The sequence below is a fragment of the Gracilinanus agilis genome, chromosome 3, assembly GCF_016433145.1.
Source record: "Gracilinanus agilis isolate LMUSP501 chromosome 3, AgileGrace, whole genome shotgun sequence".
Taxonomy (NCBI): domain Eukaryota; kingdom Metazoa; phylum Chordata; class Mammalia; order Didelphimorphia; family Didelphidae; genus Gracilinanus; species Gracilinanus agilis.
Genome location: NC_058132.1, coordinates 641414545 through 641440951, shown reverse-complemented (window position 1 = coordinate 641440951; position 26407 = coordinate 641414545). Strand labels below are relative to the sequence as shown.

The 26407-nt window shown below is 47.7% G+C and overlaps 1 protein-coding gene across 1 annotated transcript in view; it reads right to left on the bottom strand.

Annotated features, from left to right (window-relative positions):
* Positions 1 to 26086, bottom strand: part of ATP13A3 (ATPase 13A3) — a 68694-nt gene extending 42608 nt beyond the window's left edge. Inside the window, exon 1 of the mRNA XM_044670877.1 lies at positions 26034 to 26086. The gene's annotated coding sequence lies outside the window, so the exon portion shown is untranslated. The remainder of the gene's footprint in view (positions 1 to 26033) is intronic.
* Between the last annotated feature and the right edge of the window lie 321 nt (positions 26087 to 26407).

Below are 26407 nucleotides of genomic sequence, written 5' to 3'. Positions count from 1 at the left end.
TATAGGGGGGGTGAACTTCAGGAAAGGAGAGAAGAAAGGCCATTAACTGCTCCTCGGTCTAGGGGAGAAATAATGAGGTCCTAAAGGAGGAGGTACAGAGCCACGGCCTGGGAACTGTCTGGAAGCACAGGGCAAAGAAGCTGGCGCCCAAAATGAGCCTTCTGGCAGGGGCTGCTGGAAGAAACAGGGCTGGGAATGTAAATCCAAAAGCTTTCTGCAGAACATGCTCTCCAATCCTTGGAATATTCTTTGCGATTCTGATACATTTGGAAGCTGGTTTCTATCGACCCAACATACTTGGCAGGGGAGGGGAGGTCCTCTGGAGCTGGGATTCTTCCCTGGAGTAATTCATTTGAACTTTTTAAATATGCTGATAAGTACTTCAACAATATTTTTTCCTTCCTGTTTTTTTTTTTCCCATTTAAAAATATTCTGGGGGCAGCTGGGTAGCTCAGTGGATTGAGAGTCAGGCCTAGAGATGGGAGGTCCTGGGTTCAAATCCGGCCTCAGACACTTCCTAGCTGTGTGGTCCCAGGCAAGTCACTTAACCCCCGCTGCCTAGCCCTTACCACTCTTCTGCCTTGGAACCGATACTAAGAGGGAAGGGAAGGCGACCTTGAAGAGAATCGGTGCTTACTTAGTAAAGGTTTCTTAGGCTTTCAGAGCCCAAACTTATTTTTAACCATTCCTGAGTCATAAGTCAAACATTCACTAACACAACTTTTGAGGGGAAGGAAAGGGGCTGGGAGGAGGGAATGAGCACAGCGCGGCACTTTTTGCTTGGACCCCCCCCCCCCCCGCCCATTAACTTGTTGCTCTAAGGGGAGGAAATGCAACACCCAGATAACTAGCTCAATCTCGACCTACAGATCTCCTCACCTGGTGGGCTCTTCACACTGTGGCTGAGTCCTGAAGAAGTTTAACCCAAAATTACTCACAGGAAGCTGATGATCATTTCCATGAGCGTGGGGGCGGCCCCGGCTTCATTCGACCCCCAGTAAATGGAAAAGGATCAGATCATGAGGTTCACCCAGTCTTTTCTTTCCAATCTGAAGAAATGGACAGCTTTCTTTCTGTTTTTTTCAGTTGGGATTCCCTTGTCCAAATGAAAACATCCCTCCCCCCTTACAGAGAAGACTGCTACTGTTCCAAAGTTGCATTAACACTTAATGCTCGGCGATTCTAGTCACTGTTAAGGAATAATGTCAAGAACAGGCGAGGCTGTTGCAAGCTTTGTACAAAATTGCCTCTCTAGGTTACAATATGATAGTCTTATAGCAAACTAATTCAGAGTTGGCATAACCTATGGTGGCTCTTGGTTGTTTTGCAAAAATAATTTTTAGAAGCTTAAACTTGAATGAAACAGAAATGCATTTTAATTTAACATCACAGAATTAAACACCCTTACACATTCAGTCAGTACAGGAGAAACAGCTGCCAGAAAGCAGGGGAAATCGTCTAAGTAAAGCTTTTAAAAGGCCCGTGACACCAGAGAGTATCCCATCTCCACACACAGAAAATGTAAGGAAAAGAGGAAGTCTGCATAGTGAATTAACCGCACCCAAAATGTACCAATTCCACAAGAAATATGAGTATATTAGTAAATCCTTACAATATTCACTAATTCAGGACGAACTTCCTTCTAAGAAATAGCATCTGAATGGCAAAGTGCACCCACCCACTTTTACAGGTTCGACTTGGTGGTCCATTGTTTGCTTTCTAAAAAGTGAATTCAATAAAACATAAAACTTTTCCAAGAAAAAGGGCAAAGTCAAGTCTCAGTGACAAACTAGAGAATAAAGAACTCTCTTACCACGAGCCCGGCCAGTCCAGCCAATCGTCCCCCCTGCTGGGGCTGTCCTGGGTCTTCCAAGGGCACTCAGCAATAATAGCAAGGAGGCCAGTGCTGTTGCCAGAACTGTTCTGAACAAAATCTTCCCCCCAAAAGGAGTCTCAAAAGGAGTTTTCCCAACTGCTTATCAAAAGACTAAGACATCAAAGAAAGGTGGCCCGGCTCTATTCTTGAACAATTGAAAATGTTCCCCAGATTCTCCCAGCCTGTGCCTGAAGCCTCTGGCCAGCAGCTGTTCAGGATATAGGCAGTTCACTGGGGTCCCCATCCGACCCTGCACCAATGGGAGCCTGACCCTGGTCCTTATCTACATGGCAAGAAGCTTATAGGATATTATGCTTCTGACCAAACCCTTCCTAGTATTTACAGTGAAAAACTGTCGGCTATTCTATAGCGCCAGCAAAAAACAATACAAGACTGTTCATCCCAAATGGAAAAGGTCCGGAATCTCACCAGCGATGGCTCCAGAAAGTTCATTGACAGTTTCTCTCTAGATAAATTGGTAAGCCAGGCTTCAACCTGGGCCCGGGGCCAGCAGAATCTTCCTCGAGATCTGGTACAATCAAGCCTTTGTCAGAAGGAACATTCAGGCTCTACCTGGGCACTGCAGAAACCATACGTGGCTTCCACTTGTACCTGAACTCCGGTTGTGGGGCTCCTGCTGTACTGCAGGCTGCAATATAAAGAAGCCTCCTAGGCACATGTCTATGACAATCATTCCATCTATTCAACAGCGGGGGTGGGATGGGTTGTGAATCTCTTTTTTCATCTTCATGTTGAAACTGTTCTTGACAATTGTTTCCTGCCGTGGTGCTTCAGATTCTCTCCCCCCACCCCAGAGGGGATCAATTGTCTGATAACGCTTATATCGGTGCATAAAGGGTTTTGGGGACAAATGGTCCTCCAAAATTAAGTTCTTATATAATCCATATATATTTATATGTGCACAATCAATATGTAAATATAGAAAACATACACACACACACACACACACACACACACACACACACACACACACACATCATTTTTAGGAAGACCAAAAGGAATCAGTGGCAAACAAGGCAACTTTGAATGGTCCTAATAATAACTAGCATTTAGGTAGCACTTTCAAGTTTGCAAAGAACACACTGAGAAAAGCAAGTTTTCTCCCCATCTGATAAATACTGCCAGGAAACTGGAAAGCAATCTGGCAGAAATCAGGCTTAGGCCATCATCTTATACCACACTCCCCGATATATTCTAAATGGCTATGTGACCCTAATCCTATTCTAAAAAATAAGAGGAACAGCTCAAGCACCTCTCACAGATATGAGCAGGGAATGGATTCTTGACAACAAGGGGCAGAGACAATTACAAAAGATAAAATCAACAACTTTGATTATATATAACAGAAAATTTTCTGTACAGACCACATTAATGCACTAGGATAAGGAGGGGGAGGGGGAAATAATTATGTATAAAACTTCTCCAATGAGGGTTTGGTAACCAAAATAGGTAAAAAAGAACAGATACATATGACAAAAAGCCATTCCCCAACTGATAAGTGGACCAAGGTTATAAATAAATAATTCCCAAAGAGCGGCTCTTAATCACCAATAAGAGAAAACCAAACTGGGAAAAGCTCCCAATAATAAATACTGGAGAGTCATTTCCACGTAAAATTCTGCCTTCTGTTCTACAATATATATGGAAATGTTTTATTTTATTTGGTGTTTTAAAGCTCAGAATCAAGACAAAAGGTAAAAAGAGTCTGTATATCCTAAACTGTCTTTTTTTCCTCTCCCTATCTGAGTTACTTGGGTTTTCTACATAGCTAATTGGCCCCAGTGTGTTTTTCCTTCAAGATTTGCGACTTCTCATGTGTGTACACAACTTGTGTTGTTAAGAATGAGGGTTGCTGTCTCCACTTTTAGCAGAAGGATTGTTTCATCAGTTCCTGGGAGAAGAATTTTTAAAATCCCCGCCATCCATCCTTCAAAACCATCCTATTCTTGGCCCCAGCCCGTCCCCCACCCCACTCTTCTCTTCTTTTCTCAGTTTACAAAAGGAGATTCCTTGCCCTTGCAAATACAGTCCTTGCGCTGTCCTCCCCCAATTTTCAGTTTCTGCTTGTCTATCCAATCCAATGGCTTCTTTCCAGATGCCTACAAACATGCACAGGTCTCCACCTTCAGACACCTTAGCCCAGCCCTCCCGTTTCCTCCCACTACTGACCCAGGCTTCCTTTACTAGCTCAAAAAAGCCATCCACAACCATCTTCCTCACCCCCCCCCCCCATCCTGTTAATGCTGTCTGTAAGTTCTCTCCAAGGCTGTCAAGGATTTCTTTATTGCCCAAGCCAACAGCCTTTTGCTCAGTTCCCATCCCTCTTGACTTCTCTATGACTGCTGACCATCTCCTTCTGGATACTCTGTCCTGCTTGGGTGTCCTACCCAGCTCTCTCTAGCCCATCTGTTTAACCATTATTCTTGACTCTGTCATCCGATTCTCCCTGCTTAGGTCCATGTTGGTGAACCTATAGCACATGTGACAGAGTGTGAGAAAAGGGGCTGCTCCCCTCCTCCTTTCCACACATGCCTGAGGATATTTCTCACATCACTCACCCCTCTGCCCAGCAGCCCAATAGGAGAACTTCCTCCCTCCCCTGTCTGGGTTAAGGCAGGGGGTTCACATGCAGCATGAGGGTTGTACTTTGGGCATGAGGGCACTCGCTCTCTAAAAGGTTCAAAGGTTTGCCACCACTGGCTTAGAACAGTGTTCTCTTTTCTTTCTAAAATGCCACCAGTGTTCTCATATGCCCATGTCCCTCAAATCACCGTACCTAAGGCTTTTCACAATCGGGCTTTGAGTCCACCTTTCCCAAGTGGTTCAATATTGCTCTCCTTCACATGTCACACACTGGCTGCTCCTCCTAGGAAACATTCCAGATCCCATCTCCACATCACTGCAGGTTCTCCTGGGCATGGAAGGCTCACCATGCTCCCCTCTAGCTTCCCTTCAAGACTCATAAGTCACCTCTTCAAGAGGCTACTTCAAGTCTCTAGCAGGTAAGTGTCCCTTTCCCTAAACTAATAACTGTGTTTTTCTGTGAATATGCTGGTTCTCCTAGAACAATGCGACCCAGTAACAAACAATGTAAAGGAAAGCCAAGGAGCTTCTGAGGAACTGGAGGACAGACAATGGCACAAATGTTCACCCTCACTTCAGAGAGTGGGAAGCCTCCTCTGGACCTGCATTGGGCTTTTCTTTGCTAAAAAGAAAGGTTTGAGGCATGGCCAACATGGTGGAGAAGGTACCCGCCTGATGTCTCCCCAATTACTCTCCAAAAAAAACTATGATAGTACATCTCAGAATGAATTCTGGAGCAGCATAACCCACAAAAAGATGAAATGAAGTAATTTTTCAACCTAAAATAACTTAGAAGGCTGGCAGGAGGGATCTAGCAGACCAGGGTGGATTTGGATTGCAAGACACCATAGCAGGCCCCATCACAGCAACAGCCACAAGCCTTGGGCAGAGCTGAAACAGCAGCAAAGGCTTCAGGAGTTCTCAGTCCCAGACAATAAGGGTCAGACAACTGCTCAGAAGGAGATTATAGGGATCCCCTTTGCTGGTTCTGGGTGCAAGACTCCTGTCACACTGCCCATACACAGAACCAGGAAGTAGTTCTTGGGTGCTGTTTCAAGGGGAAGAGAAGCACTAGCAGTCACAGGAGAGGAGAGGACACCAATCACAGTTCCAAGATGGAAAAGAGTGCTTGTGTTTACCCCCAGACCAGAGCAAAGGCCTGTTCTAAACACATCTCTCCTTACATCATACCACACTGGAAGAACTAAAAGCAGATAGATTCCCAAAGTCAATGCTAAGGGCAGCTGCACAAAGAACCTAAAGCCTAGAACAGTACTCTCTTCATCTCAGCTACAGACCCCAAATTTATCAGTTTTTTTAAATGAAAATAAAAAGACTATAAAATGAACAAACAAGATTTTAAAAGAAACACAACATAGAAAATTCTTTTGATGACAAGGAAGACCAAAACACAAACTCAGAAGACAACAAAGTCAATACTGCTGCACCTAAAACCTCCAAGAAAAAAATATTAATTGCTCTCAAGCCAAAAAAGAATGGAGGAACTCAAATGGAATTTTAAAAGTCAAATGAGGTGGAAGAAAAAATGAGAAAAGAAATGGGAATGATAAAATTATGAAAAAAGTCAACAGTTTGGTAAAGGAAACCCCAAAAATACTGAAGAAATTAATATTCTTAAAAAACAGAATTGGTAAAAGAGGTACAAAAATCCAAGGAAAAGAACTCCTTAAAAAGCAGAATTGGCCAAATGGAAAAATATACAGTAATGCACTGAAGAGAAGAACTTCCAGAATTCCAGAATTGGACATTTAGAAAAGGAGATACATAAATTCACTGAGGAAAAGAACTCTTCAAAAGGTAGAATTGGCCAAATGGCAAAGGAGGTGCAAAAGTAAATCATGCCTTAAAAATCAGAATTGGGCAAGTGGAAGCTAATGGACTCCCTTAAACATTAAGAAACAAAGTCAAAAGAAAAGAAAACATGAAATATATTACTGGAAAAATTGAGCTGGAAAATAAATACAGAAGAGATCATCTAAAAATCACTGGACTACTTAAAAGCCATGATAAAAAAAAAATTATCTTTCAAGAAATCATCAAGGAAAACCGCCCTGATATCTTAGAACCAGAGGGCAAAATATAAATGGAAAGAATCTACTGATCAACTCCTGAAAGAGATCCCAAAAGGCTAATTCCCAAGAATACTATAACCAAATTCCAACACTCCCAGTTTAAGGGCAAAATACTGCAAACAGCCGAAAAGAAACCAAATATCACAGAGCCAAAGTCAGGATTACCCAAGATTTAACAACTCATTTATTAAAAGACTGGAAGAGGGGCTCAGTGGATTGAGAGCCAGGCCTAGAAATAGGAGGTCCCAAGTTCAAATCTGGCCTCAGCCACTTCCCAGCTGTGTGACCCTGGGCAAGTCACTTGACCTCCATTGCCTAGCCCTTATCATTCTTCTGCCTTGGAGTCAACTCCAAGATGGAAAAGACTGGAAGGTCTAGAATATGATATTCCAGAGTCAGAGACTTCAACCAAGAATCACTCAGCAAAAGTGAGCATAATCCTTGGGGGGTAGAAAATAGATATTTAATAAAATAGGACTTTCAAACATTCCTGATGAAAAGACCAGAGCTGAATGGAAAATCTGACTCTCAAATACAAGATTCAAAAGAAGCATAAAAAGTTAACAGGAAAGAAAATCAAAAGACTTTCAATGAGGTTAAACTGTGTATACCCCTACTTGGGGAGATGATTTTTTTTAACTCCAAAGAACTTTATCATTATTAGAGCAATTAGAAGGAGTATATAAGACAGGGCAAGGGTGTAAGTTGAATATGATGGGATGGCATTAAAAAAAATAATAAAACTAAGGCATTAGAAAGAGGAATGCATTGGGAGGACAGGGAAGGGAAAAAATAGAATGGGGTAAATTATCTCACATGCAAGAGCTTTTATAGGGGAAGGAAAGATGGAGGAGGTAAGGAGGAATATGTGAACTTTTCTCTCCCTATAACTGGTTCAACAAGGGAAAAACACAATCTGGGTATAGAAATGTACCTTACCCTATAGGATAGTAGTAGGAGGGGAAGAGGACAAGAGAATGGGGGAAGGGGGATTGACTAATATAAAAGAGGACAAATTGGGGGGAGGGGGGGAGGTGTAAGTGGTCAGGAATCCCAACAGGGAGAAATACAATTAAGAGTAAGGTGCAGTAATCATAATGGTGCAAAATTTTACTAGTCTCTCTAATAAAAGCCTCATTTCTCAAATATATAGTTGAATATATAACAATACAAGTCATTTCCCAATTAAACGGCCAAAGAATAGAACAGGCAGTTCTCAAAGTAATTAAAGCTGTCTATAATAAAGTGAAAAAATGCTCAAATTCACTATTAAGAGAAATGCAAATAAAAACAACTCTTAGGTGCTACCCCACATCTATTAGACTGACTATTATGAAAGAAAAGGAAAATGACAAAACTTGGAGGGGATGTGGAAAAATGGAGACACTAATGCACTGTTGAGAGATTTGCGAAATGTTTCAATCATTCTGGAGAGCAATTTGGACCCATGCCCAAAGGGCTAGACAACAGTACATGCCTTTTGACCCAGCAATATCATTACTAGGCTTTTATCCCAAAGAAATAAAAAACAAACAGGGGAAGGATCTATATGTACAAAATTATTTATTTAAAGCAGCTCTTGTGGTGGGGGCAAAGAATGGAAAGTGAGGGGATCCCCATCAATTGAGGAATAGTTGAGTACGGTGTAGCACATGATTGTAATGGAATACTATTATGCCATAAGAAATGATAGTAAGAAGAGCTCAGAAAACCCGGGAAAGACATGAAATGAAGCAGAATGAAATGAGCGGAACCAGAACACTGTATACACATCCATAGCAATACTGCACAATGAACAACTGTGAATAACTTAGCTCTCCTCAGCAATACGGTGATCCAAACTATCCCAAAGGGCTCGAGATGCTGCCAGAGAAAAAGAACTGATGGACGCTGAATCCAGACCAAAGAAAACTTTTCACTTTTTTTTGAGTTTCCTCCCACAAAAGGATTAATATGGGAAAAGGCTTTACATGACTGCACACGTAAACTGTATATGAGATTTGCTTATCATCTCACGTCGGCGGGCTACTGGCCGAATGGACTGAAATAGATCATAAATGCATTTCTGTCCCCATGTGACATATGGAGGTCCAGAGGAAGTGAGCAGCAAGTTCAAAGTCACCCAGCTTAATGTCTAAGCTTGGCCCATACGAGATATCATCAGATGGCCATAGACTGACTGGCTCGGTCACCAAGCATTTCTTGGCACTGGGCTATGCCCTGGGAATACAGAGAAGGCCAAAACCAAGTCCTCCTAGGAAGACAAGACGGAGGATCACTAGGGACACACATTTAGCAGAGGGTTACATGGACAACACCACATCCGCGCCATTATCCTTTGGAAAGGAAATCTCTCCTCTTGAGGGTATTTAACAATCTCCAAAGTAGAGCTTTTTCCTTTTTGGGTTAAAAATCTTGCTACATGAACCATCCCATTAAAGTTCTCTCCCTAGGCTTTACTAAGAAAGAAGAGGAATGAAAGTCCTAGCCAAGGGCCAAGGGTATGGATGGCTCTCCCTAGGCCACATAGGACCAGAGGTCCTCCCAGGAGCCAGAGGCAGCCCCTTACCACAACCTGAAGGCCTGCATCCCAACTGGAGCCTTGTTAATGCCGGACAAAATGCTGCATCAAAAGAGAAGCGGCGCCCAAAAAGAGGCCAAATATTTATTCTACTCCTCTCTAAGGATGAGTAAGCAGTTTAGACAGGGAATTGGGAGTGTTAATAAGATCCTAAAAATGTCTTCCCTCACTAATGGATGAGTATCGATCCTGTGGAAGGTTCACTTCCACGTAGAGAATGGCTCCAGCCAAGGAGCTGTCACCCAGCTGACTGACCCCATCATGACTGGAAAATGGCTCACCTTGAGTAAATGAAAAGGAGAAGCTGCTCTTCCCTCCCGAGGAAAAAGGGGGAAGGGTGCTCAGGAAAATCTCCAGCCACCCCCCCACCACCACAGGTTACATGCCCCCATTTTAAAATAATAATGGCAAACAGTGAAATAAAGCCTCTCACTTGAAGCCCAACCAGTCACCGCTTGGCCATAGAAAGGAGAAATCTGAGGTTGGTTCTGGCCCCTTCATATTATTCGTAATCAAAAGGGCTTTCATTTCCCAACAGTTGCTCTCCTTCAGCTTCTCCCAGAAACCTCAGCATGATGATCTCATGGGATTCGCCCATCTTTAGTAGCCTTCCCCTCCCCCAGGCCCTCTCTCATTGGAAAGCAGAATGGAGAGCAGCTCTTCCCCAACCTCCACATAAGAACCATCATTCTTCGCTTCACCTGTGGCTGCCCTCCACTGAACTTTTCAATCATGCCAGCCCAGCGTGTACCCTACCCTTCTCTCCACCCCAAGGCTTCTTTTTGTTGTTCTGTTAGACGTAGGCCCCTTGGGGCCAGGGATTTGTATTTGCATCCGTATCCCCAGCATGGAGCACAGCATGGTGTCTTGGCCCAGAACAGAACTTAATAAGTGGGTACTGCCTGCCTTTCCTTCCATTTCAAAGCAGTCAAGATCCTCGACAGAAGCATGCTAAGGGTGTAGGTAGGCCCGGGCTCCCGGATGCCTCTCCGAGAGAAGGAATTTCTCTCCAACATCATTTTGTCTAGATTTCTTTGCATCTCGTGTTCTTTCTTCATTTACTCCCATGAAGCCCCTCTTCTGTATTAAAGCCTAGAGTAGGCCCAAAGACAAAGCAGAACAGGCCTAGCCTTCAGGAAAGGGCATGTCACGCATGGGCCCATCAGGGCGCCCCGGCCATGGCACCCAGGGCTCAGGAAGCTGTTCAGCCTGCTTCCCCCCCCTGATTCCGGGTGGCCAGCTCAGCTGACAGCTCTCTAAAAGTGCAGGCCTGGGGCCAGGCCAAGCTAACAATGAGAATGACATAATAGGATTTCATGAATACGTGGAAATTTTACAAGTCCACCAGCACCCTCTCAACAAAGCTCTCTCAATGGTGGCTTTATCACTTCCCATCTGGGCTGTCTCTTAGAACACCAGCTTTTGTTTCTGTGTTTAGGCTTGAGGAAGACCATTGTATCCAGAGAGCCCAGGCCAAGGCAGTATTTACATTTGTAAATGGCAGCCAGGCACTGAAAGAGAAGGGAATTCGGCATCCCTGGGAGAGCGCCCTCAGCAGCCAGGCCCTGGCACACTGGCACAGGCTCCTGGTCTTGCCCTGCCCAGGAAGGCCTGCACCCCCGAAGCCCACCACCAAGCCAGAATTCGGCCACTCGCTGTTAGCCCGCCTTCCTCCACCAGGGGGTGCAGCAGGACAGTTCTGGAGCCCCTGGGATCCAGCGCCCAGCAGAATGCACTTCTCTGCCAGCCGCCCCCTCAGGGAGATTTCTCATAAAAACCCATCACCCTGCTCAATGGACTGGCACTCGTTAAACCGGGCACTGTGCAAGCGCCACAAGAGACACCCAGCGAGCGAGAGTCTGGCTCCAGGGGACAGAGAGGGCTGGACAAGGGGGGATCTGGGCTGGGACTCCCCCACAGCCAGGGAAGGCTAAGGAGTCAGGAAGGAGGAGGGACAATGGCCAGGGCCAGGGTCCACTCATCCCCTTGGCCAGCAGTTCCAACAACAGTCCAGGCATGAGGCCATGAGGGGGCTGCACTGAGTGGGGACAAGGTCAGGGTCAGAGGAGAGCAGAGGCCGCACTCAAAAGACACTACGGAGGGGAAATCACCGGGTCCTGGCGCCATACTGGATATGGGGATGAGAGCTAATGAGGAAGCCCAGATGAGGCCAAGGCTGCAAGTCTGGGGGTTATTTAAGATGTCTGACGGGCAGGTGGAGATGGCAACTTTGGAAGTCAGTGGCGAGATTGGGGCAATCAAGGTAGATCCGAGAAGCATCTCTGGGAGCCGATGAGCTCTCCCAGCAAAGCAGGCTGAGGGAGAAGAGGGCCGCGGCCAGAACCTGGAGGGGGGACACCTATGCTTACAAGGGACAACTTTGAGGAGGCTCCAAGCACACCCCTGCTTCTGTATAATAGTCAGGCACTCTTCTGGGTGAGAAGGGATGACCCTGCTAGTGGACAATAACAACAAATGACCCTAACCCCCTCTCAGGCCCTGGGAGCTAGGTGATGCCAGAATTATACTCACTCGATGTTATAAGGAGTCGGGGCACTGCAGAGCCATTTCCTGGAAATACGTTTTTGTTTTTTTTTCCACTGAAAAATCATAAATTTAAAACTAGAAAAGAGCAACTAGTCCAACTCCTTTGTTATATTTTATATGAGAAAACTGAGAGCCGGAAGGTCCAGTGAACAAACCACGGTTTGCAGAAAGACCCCTGGCCTGGGTACAATACCCATGGATGTGCACACACATTCAAAGCTGCGGGTCCCCAATGAGAGCCCAAATCCACCACACGTGCCAAAATGTCAGGTTCTCTTTAAAGAGGTCAGAGGGCACCAGCTGAGGGAGTCAGAGAATCTGGCCTCCATCTCTCCTCAGATACTTACCACCTTTGGGACCTTGGACAAATCCTGTCACTCCTCAAGGCTCCAATGTCCTCCTCTCCTGTAAAACGAAGGGGTTGGACAAGATGATCTCTAATATCCTAATGGACTCTAAAGCCTAGGATTCAAAATGTTGGCATTTGCGGGAATCCATTAAATAGTCCTTTTGAGATTTAAAAAAACTGATGAAAATCACAACCAACTCCTGCTTTCCCATATTGGATCTCATCTGAGGGCTCCCAGAAATCCACCCAATAGCCAAGAGGGAGCAGCCTCCCTCTAGAGCTGCAGCTGGTGAGCCCTCACTCTTACCCTGTGGCTTCCAGACTTTCAGATCTCTCTGATGAAGTCCTCTGTGCCCCCTCACTCCTAGGAGGGGATTATAAGCCTGGACTGGGTAAATTCTCTCCCCAAGCATTATTCAGTACTTCCTAACAAGTCCTAGGCAGCACTGCCCTGGATGCTAGTCAACCACTGCCCTAGAAGAATGGCTGTGTCTACTGTCATCTATCCTAGCACAAAGCCTCTCTCCAGGGCCAGGCCCAAGGCTGGTCAGACAAACCTGGCTGAGAACCTGACAAACCGAGTGGTGATTCTGGGCAGCCCACTTACCTTCGCCCTCAGCTTTTTCAAGTGAGATAACACAGAATCACAGGATTCCAGTTGGAAGGACCCGCAAAGGTCATCTATCTAAGCCAACCAATACCTGAAAAAGAACGCTCAACAATGAATGGCCCCACAGCCTTTGTTGTAAGACTATTGAGCTGAAGGAGACTTGCCTCTCCCAAGCCAGGCGGTCCACTCCTTTCTGGGCCTCTATTTGTAAAGATGTTTTCTCTCCTGACCCACAGCCTACATTTAGCTCTGCACCTCCCACCACCGATCCCATTCTGCCTTCCAGGGCCAAGCACAACAAAGAGAATCCCTCCTCCACTAGACAGCTGGCACTTCAAATACCTGATGACACCCACAGCGTTGCCCTGAACAATCCCCATCTCTTCAACAGATACTCCTAAGAGTTCTGCCCCCACCCCCAACAAGAAGCCATTGGTCGCTGCCCTTTGGCTTTGCTCATTCAGGCAGCTCAGAATCCACCTAAACATCTCTGGCTCACAAAGAGAGACTAGACTGGCCACAGCATCTTCCCTGTCATGTTAAAAGACGATGAGCTCAGTCTGGGATGCCCTATTCTCAAAGGCCTCACTTGTTAATAAGCACACACACGGATACACACATACACAATCTCACTGTCTCAAGTCCGCCGAGCGCTCTCCCCCACTATGTCATGCTGGGGACTCCAAATACAGGGGCTAAAATCTGTCATCAAGGCAACTAGGCCTGGAGAAGATCCAAAACTATGCTAAGGTTTGCTCCCTCCACCCAATGCCATCCAGGCTCTACTTATTAGCAAAATACAAAAAAAAAGAGCAAAAACCAACCTTCTTCTAGCTTACTCATTTAGAAAATATTTTCTAGCCTCCCATCAGGACTCTTCACCTCCCCACAAGTCAATCTCTGTCTCTGTCTCTGTCTCTGTCTCTCTAACTTTCTCTGTCTCTCTCTGTCTCCCCCCCCCCTCTCTCTCTCTCTGTCTCTCTCTCTCTCTGTCTCTCTCTGTCTCTCTCTGTCTCTCTCTGTCTCTTCCTCCCTCTCTGTCTCTGTCTCTCTCTCTCATGTTTTAGACAGCCAAGAACTGACAGGCAGCTGCCTGGCTCAGTGGACCTAAAGGCAGGAGGTCCTGGGTTCATATCTGGCCTCAGACACTCCCTAGCTAGGTGACACTGGGCAAGTCACTTAACCCCCATTGCCTAGCCCTCACCACTCTTCTGCCTTGCAACCAATACATAGTATTGTTTCTAAGACAGAAGGTGAGGGTTTTTAAAAAAAAAAAAAGCCAAGATCTGAACTGTTGTTACTCTGCTGTCCAGAGGCCTTTCTCAGCTCTCCATTGCTCTCAGCCAGGCTCCCTCCACAAGCTCTAGCCTACTGGACCCAGACTTGGACAGGACCAGCACTTGGAACTCCCAAGCGCTGACATCCAAGGTAGGTATCAAGGTGACTGCCTTCCGATGAAAGTCAATGGAGCCGGGGTGGAGGGAGCCCTAACCCCTGTCCCCAGTCCCTCGGTCCCTCAGTCCCCCTTGAGTTGCCATCATTGTACTAATCAGCATTCTTGGAGCAGATGCAAGCAAATCCACTTACCTAGACTACCAAGGGAGCCACTATTTTCTATTTAGTTAGTCTAAAGGCCCTGTGCCTTATTAAACTGCACCAGCCTGCCAGCACTCCCAGGACCTACCAATTGCCAGCCCCTGCAGGTGACTCCCAGATGACCATAAGCAGCCCTAAGTCGTCCCAGCCTCTGCCCTGAGCTCTTCTTTCTCATCACTAACGGTCTTTTGGACATTTCCAACTAGATGTTTCACAATCACCTCAAACATAACAGCTAGCCAACAGCTAGCATTTATACAGCACCTACTATGTGCCAGCAACTATGCTAAGCTCTTGACAAAGATGAGCCAACTTGGCCCCAGAGAAAAGAGCAGGAGAGGGAGGGAGCGAAGGGCCTGGAATGTTAGGGTCACTTTGACAGTTGGTTTTGCCTAACAGAGGGAGTTGGAGGGGTTGGAGATAGGAGACAGCCAGAAAGGCCTGGTTTTTCTCAAAAAGCCAAAGGCATCACCAAGAGAAACAATTCAAGTAAGAAAAAGAAAAGCTGCCTGCAGGAATGTGGGGATGGGAGGCTACAGAAGCAGTTAGTTCTCCACCAACTTGGCTACTTCAGACCCAGATGAAAGAAGCCTGGGCACGTCACACTTCAAAACTCCCAAAGACCAGTACTCTCAGCTTGCTCATCAGGGTGGGTGCTCATGGGGGGGGAGGGGGGGGTCCTATCCCCTCCACACAACCTGAGTTCACTTATGCAGTCAGTCAATAAGTACTTTATTAAGCATCTACTTTGTGCCAGCCATCATGCTAAGTGCTGGGGATACAAAGCCAGTCTCTGTCCTCAAGGAGCTCAGTCTAACTGGGGAGGGGAGGAGGGTAAAGATGGCCAACAAATAAATGGCCACAAGCTCTAAAAAGAATAAAGAAGCAAGAATGAATGGAGGGAAAGCGCTAGAATTAAGGGAGATGGGGAGAGGCTGCCCAGAAAAGGTGGAACTTTAGTTGGGGCATGAAGGAAGCCACAAGGCAGAGCTGGAGGCCCCTGAGTTCACCACTGGTTCTCCTGACAATGCTTGGGTTACTCCAAGCTCAGGACTTGAGTTCACTAGATGGCAGATGATAAATACACAAACTACACGCTGTGAACCATTCAGAGTCTGAATGAGCAAAACCAGTGAGAAATGTGAAGAAATCGGGGCCTGAATCCTCAGGGAAATGTGAAGTATAGGCCAGTCACACAGCCAGCACTGACTGCCCACAGCCTGAAGGGAAAGAGCAGCAATGCACTGGAAGGGAGCAGAGTCCCTGAGCCGCGTGCCTCAGGAGAAATACCTCTAGGGAGCTTCGAGGGAAATAATCATAAATGTCTGCTCAACAGTACTGAAAAAGTGGCCCATGACTGAGCTGAGAAAGCTGAGGCTCAGTGGTTCAATGCCACAAGTCCAGGTCCAGCAGAAAAGCCACTATACCATGCTATCTCTCCAGAAGGGAAGTGGGAAGCAAGGCCCATACTAGGTTACAAACTGTGGAAATCAAGGAAGGGTCGTTCAGTGGACTGAGAGCCCTGAGCCTGGCCTCAGACACTGAAAAGCCATAAGACCGTGGCAATCGCTTCACCTACGCTTGCCTCAGTTTCCTCAATTATAAAATGGGGATCACAATAGCACTTGGCTCCCAGGCTTGTTGTGAGGATCCAATAGAATATTTGTAAAACACTCAAAAAAACAGTGCCAGGTGCTTAACAAATGCTAATTCCCTTCCCCCATGTAAGGGTATTAGAAGAGACATGAGGAGAAAGGAGGCGACTGGGAGAATATCCTGCTGGAATGGTGAGGTCAGCAGGGCCAAGAACTTGGTTACTTCCTCGTGAGCCTGGATATATACTTTCCAGTGTTGGGCTTTTCACCAACGTGCAGAAATCGTTTTTACAAACAAGTTCTTTTCTGACATTCTGTGATTCTCCCCCACTCCCTCCACGGGGATAAGCGAGTCTGATATAGGCTAGACCCAGTGTTTTCATGCCATCTAGATTTCCCCTGATTTTTTTTTATACTTGAAACTTCGCCTGTAATCCTCTTCCTTATCTTTGTAGAATGAAATATTTAATTCATAATAAAAATGTACTTCCAAATATCAGAGGCCTTGGGGTCAGGGGCCTGGATTACCCTGCCTAGATGGAGTTAAGGGCTGAATCCCAGCCATCTCTGGTCATGGCCTGGTACAGCCAGCCAAGTCATAGGCAAGCTCCAGCTTACAAGAGGGTGAGAAGGAACCTTGAGGAGGAGGCTCACAGAAATACCTGCAGAAGTTCAGAAAAGAGTCAGGAGGGGGCCACAAGAGCTGGTTCCAATAGCTGAAAGGCTGCCCACCCCAGTGAGGAAAGCTTCATTAACCTTGTTGTGCTGGCCCCAGAAGGTCAACCAGGTGTGGGGAGATGGGGATGCCCCCTCCCCTCCCAGGGAGCCTACCTCTACAAAGAGGGTGCAGGGCCCCACTGGGGGGGGGGGGCACACTCTCCAGACAGGGTCACTGCTCACATCTAGTTTGGACTGAAAAGCTTCTAATTGGGGAGTCTTAGATGTCTAAGACCAGCTAAACTAGGAGCCTGAGGTTCAAGAGAGAGGCCAAGGACCTGGCCCAGAGTCATGCTTGGGGACAGACTGAGAATAAATGCTTTGAGGCATCAATCACCAAGGATTTATTAGATTAAATGCCTATTCTGGGCTGGGCTAGGCCCTGTAAGAGACCAGGTGCTGGGGAGAGAAATCCAAAGAATGCCAACAATCCCAGTTCTCAAGGAGCTTCTTCCCATCCCTCCTTCTCAGCACTGAATGAAATCCTTTTCCACATTAAAAAGTCATTTTCTATAAAGATAATCCCTAATTTCTCACTGAGCTGGGCACATATTTTTGCAAGTTAAATCTTTAGAAGTGAAAACATTTTGCCAGAAAAGTAATGTTAGAAAGAGGAGTGGAAGTGATTTCCAAAACTTCCCACAAAAGTTTACTTTACCCAGAATGCTGCTGAACTATGAATTTAATAATGAATCCTGGGTCTGGGGACCAGGTAGGGGCAGAGGGGAGCCACAGGACAGACTCCCAGGCTCCATATTCAAATACGATCTCCTCCCTCCCTTTTAGTCACTCTCCCCTCTGATTCAATATACTTTGGTTCACTAGCTGGCCAGTGGGGATGGCCAAGACTGCCCACAAGAGCAGCATCAAATCTGTTCTTGCACAGAACTGCAACCACTTTACCACCTCCAACAGGGTAATTAATTCCCAATAGGTTGGATGGGAGTCAGATGCCCACTAACACGGATGGTTTTCCAGGAAGATGGAGACAAAAATGGTATGACTCCCCCAATGGACCATTGGACCCCAATGATTAAACAGAGATTTGTTACCCAGTAAGTGCAGGAAAAGAGGAGCTGCAGTTTTCCAGGATGATCAAGTGACAAATGAATTCACCAGAAGGCCATGGGGATAACCTTTCGAATGGAAGCCAAATCTGCAGTAGGACTAGCCAAGGGTCCACTTGTCTGGCCAAAAATGCAAAGAGTGACAAGACTCTCTGTTTGGGTCTTCTATGAATCTCTGTTCTCAACTTCCAGGTTAAGATGGCTGCAGAGTAGAAGCAGGGCTCTTAACTCTCTTAACCAATCGATACATGATACCTCAAAAGGACACAAAAACCAAGTCCACATGAACAAAGGGACCCCACAATAGGGCGCAGCATTGAAGGTATGTGGGATTTGGGCATTTCCACACTATAAGGGGGTGAAATAGCTCTCACTAAAATGCGAGCTGATCAATCCGCTGCCCCCTCCACCTGTAGTCCCAGAGCCAGCGCACAAGAGTTAGAGCAAGCGTGGGGCATTCACTAAGTCACTAAGTCCTTGGCAGCTACCTGGGATCACCAGGGCCTGCTCCTGAGAGCAGCAAGACTTAAGACCCCAAGAGGCTAAAGAATGCAGACTTTGAGTGCAGACGTAAGAGTGGAGGGGCGACAGACTGTGGAAGAGGCTCGCTTAGACTCATAAAGGAGCCTTGGGCAGAGAGGAGCAAGCAAGGGGACCACCAGAAGGCTTGACCCTGAGGACAGCTAGACTTGAGACCCCAGGAGCCTAAACAGCGCAGACCTTAGGCAAAAGGATAAAGCTGAGAGGGGCGGCACTGAGCTGTGCCTCCGGCAAAAACTGCTCCACAGCTGTATACACATTGAGAGCCTGCCTGCCTCACCCAGACTTCTGACTGAAAAGGAAAAACCAACATAATAATGGCAAGTAATGCCTAAGAATTAACCAAGAGAAAAAACAAGAGGAAAGCATAACAACTTTTACACAGAAAAAAAGCCAGACAATAGAGCAGACAGAAGAGGACAAACAAGGAAACACATCCAAACCTCCCCAAAAAATGAAAATTGGTCACAAGCTCTTGAAGAGTTCAAATCTGAGATCATGAGAAAGATGGAAGAGATTTGGCAAGAAAAGTGGGAAATAGCTCAAAAGGAAATTAACAAGTTAAAAGACAGAAACTCCCAATTGGAGAAAGATGCCCAAAAATCAAATGAAATGATAAGCAAACTGGAGACCCAAATTAAACAGCAGGAAACCAAGATAGACCAAATCGAAAAGGAAAATCAAAAGATCGGAGCAGAAGACCAGTCTCTAAAGACCAGAATTGGGCAAGTAGAAGCCAATGATCTCTCAAGACAGCAAGAACTAATAAAGCAAAGTCAAAAGACTGATAAAATAGAAGGAAACATGAAATATTTCACTGAGAAAATGACAGATCAAGAAAACGGGTCTAGAAGAGACAATTTGAGAATCATTGGTCTTCCTGAAAAAAATAAAAAAATGATAGAAATTTGGACTCCATACTACAAGAAATTATTCTTCTACAAGAGGGCAAAATAGACATTGAAAAGATCCATAGACCACCCTCTACACTAAACCATCAAAAGTCAACCCCCAGGAATATAATTGCCAAATTCAAAAGTCTCCAAGTTAAGGAAAAAATATTACAAGAAGTCAGAAAGAGACAATTTAGATATCAAGGAACGCCAATCAGGATCACACAGGATCTGGCAGCCTTCACACTAAAAGACTGTAAAGGCATGGAATATGATATTCAGAACTGCAAGAGATTTGAGTCTACAACCAAGGATCACCCACCCATCAAAACTGACTATATACTTCCAGGGGAAAGTATGGGCATTCAACAAGATTGAAGATTTCCAAGTATTTGCAAAGAAGAGACCAGAACTAATTGGAAAGTTTGATATCCAACCACAAAAAATCAAGAGAAACATGAAAAGGTCAATAAGAAAGAGAGGGGAAAGAAAAAGAAAAATTTTAAATTTGCCTCTTTAAGGGCTTCAATAAGATCAAAAAATTTGTAGGAGAAATGTTATGTGAATCTCTGTTCTCACCGCGTTTACCTGAGTTGAAATACTCACTCCTGGGCTAAAATACATTAAGCCTCAGAGTTTTCAGAAACAGAGAATCCCAGCAAATTCATCACCCTTTTGGGTGTCGATGGCTGCACTCCTAAAAGAAGGGAGGTAGACTATTTAAGTCAGAGGACCTCAAATTAGATCCAGGCAGCTGTTCTTTTAATATTTTGAAAAATGTCTTTCCATCTAATTGGTTTCCATTGTAATCCCTCTTATTTTAGGCATTTACAAACATTCTTCTGAGAAGTCTGGAGGTTTCACCAGGCTGACCAGGGGGCCCACAACATAGGGAAAGCTTCTGACATTCAATTAATCCTTTTCTACCACCCAGCAGCATGCCTCCTGACTTTCAGGACACAGTCCTTTCCACAATGAGTTTGGGGTCTGGCTCCCTAAGCGGCCTCTTCTCCCCAACTCTGATCTTAAACGTACATCCTCACGTGCCCAACCTCACTCATTTCCCATTACTGCCTCCTCCACCCCACCTCAGATAAACCCAAAGATTTTTGCCATCATCCAAAAACACATGCCAACTCTGAAATTCCCTTATGTAATCACAAATTGAGAGCCGGGCCTATAGACAAGAGTCCTGGGTTCAAATATGGTCTCAGATACTTCCTAGCTGTGTGACCCTGGGCAAGTTCCCATTGCCCAGCCCTTAATGCTCTTCTGCCTTGGAACCAATGCACAGTATTGATTCTAAGACGGAAGGTAACTGCTTAAAAAACAAATTACTCTCTTTGCCTTGCAGCCCCAAACCCTGTTCTTTGTCCACATTATGACCTCCAGTGCTTCAGTCCCTCAGTTCTTCCCTAGGCCATCACCCCTGCACTGTTTACCTTTCCCATTCTCACCAACACTACATTCTCTGGAGTCCCTTTCATCCTAATCATAAGGATGACCCTTTCTGGCCAAGTTGTGCCACTCCTACCATTCTCTCCCTGTTACTGTTGAACAGGGTGATAATAATTACAAATTGCTGCTCTCATTACCTCACTGCTACCAGATAATCTTACTATACCTTCCTTATAAGCTCCCTAGCCCTCCCCCCACAGGGACTTCCAAATCTTTCATCCCTCCCCAAAGCTCACCCTCTCAGCTGAGAGTCTTCCTTCATATTTGACTAGAAAAACTGAGGCCGTCTGCTAGAGCTAGTTCAATCCTGCTTCTTCTTCCCTCCTCCTCTCCCATCACCCAGACACCTGCCACACTATCTATTCCTTTGCCCCAGTGGTCTCGACTTCCTACCTTGAAGGGCCTAGTCATCCGTCTTCCCCAAAGGGCTCCTTCTAGCATCCCTACCATCTCAGTCATCTTTCATTTCTCCCTGGTTTCTGGTTGCTCCTCTTCTGCCTCTAAACATGTCTGTATCCTCCCCATCTTCAAGAAAAACTCACTTTAACCCACCCCCCACCCCCACCCCTAGCTTTGATCCCATAACTGTCCTCCTCTTCCCTTTTGTGGAGAAATACCCACAGAAAGTTGTCCATAATGGGTGCCTCTACTTCCTTTCCTGTCATCCTCATACTTCTCCTACAGTCTGGCTTCTAAGCTTTTCATCCAAATAAAGCTGCTCTTTCTAAAGTTACTCTAGATCCAGTGGCCTCATCTCCATCCTCTTTCAGGTTGACTTCTGGGAGATGGCTCTCCTCTCCTTGGGGACACTCCTCTCTCCTGGTTTTCCTCCAACCTGTCTTTGCTCCATTTTCACCTAAGTCACCCCAACTGACCATAGGTGTCCCCCAGGCCTCTTCCTTGGCTCCCTTTCTCGAGACTATTTCATCTGCCGATCTCCTCCTCATCTCTCAGATTCCATGATTACCTCTACACTGATGATTCTCAAGTGTCTCCTCCAGTCCTCACCTGTCTGCTGCACATCTTCAACAACATGTTCCAAAGAATGCCTCTCCCCCCTCCCCACAAATACTCCCCTCCTCCTAACTTCCTCTATGGCTGTTGAGGGAACCAGCACCATTACCCTCTCACATTCAGATTTGAACTCAGTTGCCACCCTCTGCTCCTCATTCTCCTAACATCCAGGCTATTGCCAAAGTCTCTTGATTTTCTTTTCCTAATTAATACTCTTGATCTGCCTTCTCTGCTCCTCCTTGCACCCTGGTGCAGGCCCTGGACATGACCTCACTCCCGTTTGATCTCCCAGGCACAAGTCCCTTCCCACTCCAATACATCCTCCATTCAACTAGGAATGATCTTCCTAGGGGCAGCTCAGTGGTTCAGTGGACAGAGAGCCAAGACCTAGAGACAGAAGATCCTGGGTTCAAATGTGACCTCAGACACTTCCTAAGTGGGTGACCCTGGGCAAACCACTTAATCCCAATTGCCTCAACACCTATACTTAGTATCAATTTGAAGACAGAAGGTAAGGGTTTACTTAAAAAAAGAAAAGATCTTCATTAAATATAGGTCTGACCATGTCACTCACAACCCCTCGCCCCCATCACCCCCAGGATCAAATATAAAATGGTGTTTGGCTTTTAAAGCCCTTTCATAACCTGTGGCGCCCACCCTTCACCTATCCTGTCTTTACACCTGATTCTCCTCCATGTACTCTGTGACCCAGAGTGACTTGCTATTCCTGGAATGACTCCCATCTTCAGATTCTGGACACCTTCCCTGGCTGTCCCCCATGTCTGGAATCCTCTTCTTGCAGGGCAGGAGCTCCCCACTTCCTGAGCTCCCTGGCTTCCTTCAAGTTTCAACTAAAATCCCATCTTCACCAAAAAGCCTTTCTCAGTCCTCCTTAACCCTAGCACATTCTCTCTACTGATCATCCCCAATTTAGCCTGCCCAGTTTGTTTGTTCAGGGTTCTTTGTATGCTGTCTCTGTCTCTCATTAGACTCAGCTCCTGGAGAGCAAGGCCAGTCCTTCAGCTCTTTGTGTGTCCTGGAGCTTAGTAGGGTGGAGGGCTAACAGGAGGTGTCTAATGAATGTTGATCAGCTGACTAAAGGCCCTTGGGACTAAATGACCTGAAAGATCTCCTCTACCTTCAACACTCTATTAAGCAAAAAGAGATTCATCATGATAAACTCTGAGGGTAAAACCTCCCAAGCCCATGGAAACCGAAGGACTTTTCAAAGGAGCGAAGACATTGCCACATGATCCACTAGAGCAGGGTCGGCAACCTTTTTGGCCCTGAGAGCCGTGCAGTGCTCCCAGTGCCGCTCCTGTAACAGCGCCTGAAAAAAAATGGACTTTATGGCTCCTGCAGAAAGAGCCAGACGTTGCTGACCCCTGCACTGGAGCCTCACTATCCTCAAACTCTGCACCTGGAGGGAAGTCTACCAACCCCACAAAAAGGAAGTTGGATGGTCCCAAGAAAAAAAGCCACACTAGCTTATCTGTTCCATCAATTCAGCCAATAACCATTTATTCGATGCCAGGAATACAACAAAGAAAGACAGTCCCTGCCCTCAAAGGGCTTCCACAAAGGGAAACATGCCTGGGGGAGGGGAGCCACCAGGGCATGCTGGGCAACACTACAGAGATTCAAAGCCAAGCTGAGCAGCTGAGGCAAAGGGAAGTTCACTGGACAGTCTGAGCCCTCTAGAAAGCAAAGGCCTTTCTAGCTCTACACTTGACGGCAGAGGTGCCTGGAAGAGATCTGAGAAGACCCAGGCATCAAGACTGGCTCAGGCTCCAGGCTGCCAGGGTCTCAGATGACAGGCTTGTCCTGAGGTCAAAGTCAAGCCACTTGGCTGAGGGAAAAGAAGTGAGCCACAAAGATTTTACAAGGTACCTCGGGAGAAAAACCTAACCCCCGATTAAAGGCTCAAAATTTTGCCAATAGCTTGCTCTTTTCTACTAAAGCTGAACTTCGTGCTTCTTCCTGGCTTCTCAAAGGCTGTGCCAGCAGAGAAGTTCTGGCAGTTCCTACAGATGGAGAAGGGCTTGGAGCACAGTCCTGTAAAGACTACTTACTGCTACTGGCCCAGTGAGACAGCTAGGTAGCACACTGGGCTGGGCCTGGAGTCAGGAAGACCAGAGTTAAAATCTGGCCTCAGATCCTTCCTAACTGGGTGAGCCTGGGTAACCTGTTTGCCTCAGTTTTTGCTCATCTGTGAAATGAGCTGGAGATGAACATGGCAAACCACCCCAGTATCTTTGCCCAGAAAACCCCAAAGGGGATCTCTGGAGAGTCAGACACGAACCTTTTAAAATGGGCTACAAACCAACACAGCTGGGCCAGGGGAGACTTGTCTCTAACTAGGCGCGCTGGGCCATTTTATGGTGGCCAAACTACCAAATGCCCTTCAGTCTTGTGTCTTTCTCCCAAACTGATTGCAACAGGGGCAGGAAAAATCTGGACACAGAATCAAGAGTTTCCAGATAATCTATAAATATCGAACGGGGTAAATTGGAGAGCCGCATTCCAATCACCCACAAGGTGACATCACAGGAAGTTGCCGAACCAGGTGGTTCTTAGAATCTCAGCTTCCAGGAAAGCTGAGCCTGCCTGGCTTTTGTGCTTCCCAATCCAGCACTTAAGAAAGCTTTCTCATTCACTCCCTGAAGGCAGAGACCCATTCCTCAGTGACTGGCACTTAACAAATGCTGGTTTGGTGACTGACATCAATGTTGACATTTCCATAAATGAAAACAGCAACAAGGAAGCATCCCTTAAAAGGCCTCATCTGGGATGATCCCAGGGGCTCCTCAAAGGCAACAAGACACTTCCGGGGCCGCGTCCCCTCACCTGGAAACTCCGGATTCTTTGGTAAGGAAGTACCTGCCCATTATGAAGAGATAAGAACTAACAGGGGAAGGAGAGCACCAAGGCCTGAAAAAGATGGTTCTGGGTTAAGAAATGAAGGCTCTCAGAAGACACTAAACAGGAGGATGAGAACAAGCTGAGGACACCAGGCAGGTGACAAGGGAGGGTGATCCCACAGAGGAAACCAAGAAGGAGCCTGTCCTCCAGGGTCAGGTACAGCCCTCCTCGGAAGAGGGAGATAAGACTCCTTCCAGGAGGAGACAAGGATCAGGCCAGAGGCACCCAAACACCAAAAGATCAGATAAAGGGAGCCCAAGGGAGGAGGCTTCTGCCTGGAAGAGCAGTCCCAGTCCCAGACAGCATCCCCAGCTGCACAGGGGACACGGGCCCAGGATGAGCAGTGAGAAAAAGGCACCCAGATTTGGGGAGAGTCAGGAGCGAAGGCCTCTGCTGGAAAGGTCTCCGCTACCAAATGGCTCTGGGAGCGGGCAGCATTCCTCAGACCCAGGAACGCCATCTCCAACAAGAGTGAGCCATCAAAGGCCAAGGAAGAATGACAAATCGTCCTCACCTGGGCGGCAAAGGAGGCTCCAAACCATTAAGAGGAGAGCTGAGGAAGAAGCTAAACACCTAGTCCACAGCTGGAAAGGGGCACCACTTATGGGCAGTGCCCCTGGCCTGCCGGCTGGCCTTCCAGAAGCCATCTGGGGCCTGTGCCCTTGAACCCCCAGTGCCCTCTGCTAGGCAGGATGCTCGGGGAAGGTCACGGCAAGGCCCCACAGACAGCGGACAGCGCCCAAGCACAACACGTGGAGCCAGGCTGGGTCTCACAGGGACTGGCTGGGAAAGACTTAAAGAGGAACCAGGGCAGCCTGGAGGAAGTGGCCCCGGGGAAAGGGCACCCTCCACTACAGCTCCAGGAGGGCAGTGCACCCTGGGGGGGAAGGAGGCTCAGCCTGAGTGCCCCCTCCCTTTGGGGAGCAGCCCATGGGCTCCTCTGACCTGCCAGCCTGCTGCTTCTTTTGGGAAGGGCCAAAGGGTCGGGGGCAGAGACTGCTGGAAAGGAGCTTTGGAATCGGGTTGGAGCCTGGCCGCCTGCACGGCTCTCCCTGGCCCTTGTCCCCGAGGACTCGGCCATTTCTGGCCCTTCGGGCTGGGCCCTCTAAAACAAAGGGGCCCGAAGTGCGGGGAGGCAGGGGGTGCCTCCCGCGTGTCTCGGGCTGAATTGCGACGCTGTCACCGGGGGAGCGGACAAGGTGGGGGCACCCAGCATTAGGTTGGCCCCGCAGGGCAGCCTCTCAGCCCCCGGTGCGCTCGAGCTCAGAGTCCGACCTTTCCAGGCCGCGGCTCCACTGGGGAGGTCGGGCCCAGGCCAGAGTTGCCTCCTTCCAGATGGTTCGGAATAGTGCTGGCCCCGCCGCTCCGCCACTGGATCACCAAAGTCCCGGCCCAGAGGCGTCTCCAGGGCTGCAAACCCCGGTCCCGTGGAGGAGGGAAAGCCAGAGCGCCCGGAGGACCCCTGACCTCTCCAGACCGCAAACAGATTGGGCCCACCAGAACCCGCCCCCACACCCACGACACCATGCGCGCCTCCCACGCTCCGGGGGGCCCGGGCCCTCCTCACTCACCGGCCTCCTCCTCCTCCTCCTCCTCCTCCTCCTCGCCCCGACCCCGTCCTCGTCCTCGCCCTCCTCCCCCTCGTCGTCTCCCGCCGCCGCGCTCAGCTCAGCGCCATGGCCCGGGCCCGCCGCCCCGCCGCCCCCGGGGCCCTGGGCGGGCGAGCTGGGCCGGGGGCTCCCGGGGCCGCGCGGGGGCCGCGGGGGCGCGCGCTCCGTCCCTCGGGGCCTCGGGCCGTCCGTCCGTCAGTCCGGGGAGGCTGTGGGGGCGGCGGGGGGAGGAGACCGCGGCTGCCGAGAGGCGGCGGGGGGTCGCGGGCGAGCGGCTCACGCAGCGGCGGCGGCGGCGAGGGCGCGAGCTCGGGCCTCCCGCGCCGGATGTGAGG